This window comes from Propithecus coquereli, unplaced genomic scaffold (assembly GCF_000956105.1).
Source record: "Propithecus coquereli isolate 6110/MARCELLA unplaced genomic scaffold, Pcoq_1.0 Scaffold197, whole genome shotgun sequence".
Classification (NCBI taxonomy): Eukaryota; Metazoa; Chordata; class Mammalia; order Primates; family Indriidae; genus Propithecus; species Propithecus coquereli.
The window spans coordinates 2,161,066-2,162,406 of NW_012144633.1; positions in this window are offsets into that span (position 1 = coordinate 2,161,066).

The window sequence follows — 1,341 nt, forward strand, 5'->3', positions numbered from 1 at the left end:
AAAGTATTTATTCTTCCTTAATTAATCCACAAATTCAATGCAATCCCAATAAAAATTCCAGTTGGATTTTTTGAGGAATTTGACATGTTTTTCCGAAATGTTAATATAAAAAGAAATAATAAAGGCCCAGAAATAAGTAAGTTAAAATTGAAAAATAAGAATAATGAGGAAGACTTCTCTTACCAGATACTGTGACTTAGTACCAATCCCTAGTAATTAAAGCAGTGTGGTTTTGGTGCAAGAACAAATAGACCATTGGGTAGAATAGAGAGATCAGAAACAGACTCATGTATAGAGGGACAGGGACATGTTTATGATAAATATTGCACCACAAATCAATTGGCAGAGAACAGGATGGATTACTTAACAGATGACGCACTTCGTGGAGAAAAATAAAACTGAACTCAAAGAGGGAATTGGAGGTAATTTGGGTGTCCATCTTTATAGAGAGGATGGGTAAATGTGGTTGGAAGTACGGTGTGCAACACTCTGAAATGGTTAGAAATAGCAGATTCAATACACGGATGGCGACACAGATGCATCTTAAAGGCAATGCCGAAGTAATGCAAGATAACAGTTGCAAAAGTATAAACTAAAGACTCATAAGGCAATAATATATATTTTACAAGAACAGATAAAAATAAGATTCATTGCCAAGGTGGGGTGGAAGAGGGAGCTGGGAGTGGAAAAATAAATAATAAAAACACAAATTTCATATTTATAGCTACGTGATCTTATAGTACAGTGGTACAGAATAAATTTCCTCTTGTACCTACCGGTGGATTTTTTTCCCTTTCCTTTCGAAATCAGTTTGTGTTTGGTTATGGGGCGGCAGGATCTAGAGGAAAAGTTAGATATTAAAGCCATTGGACAGAGCACACGGGCTCAGAAAAATGAAACGTTTTGTTCAAGTGTACATAGCTAGGTAAGTGGTGGTGCCCAGGACTTTGAACTCTTACTCCTGTGAAAACTTTGGTGTCCGTAAATTATTTTAAAATATCTGGAATTCTTAGTAAAACCATCCGGAAAGCAAATGTGCATTTTTTCCCCCACAAAGGACGTTTCCTTGGCTGTTCTCTTCTCAATATGAAGACAAAACTCATTTCAGCAAAATGCAAATAAGCAAACATAAAACATACCATGATTCTATCACAGCCCTATTTCTTTTTATTTTCAAAATAAGGAACTGACATTAAGTCTGAGGGGAAATGAGCCCTGAGTCCTACAACCTTCTTTTTTCGAGAAGGCAGGTCCAGAAAAGTGTTATTTGTTTGGAGGTAAAGGTTTCAAACCATCTGTTTTTATTTTTATTTATTTATTTATTTATTTTTATATTTTGTT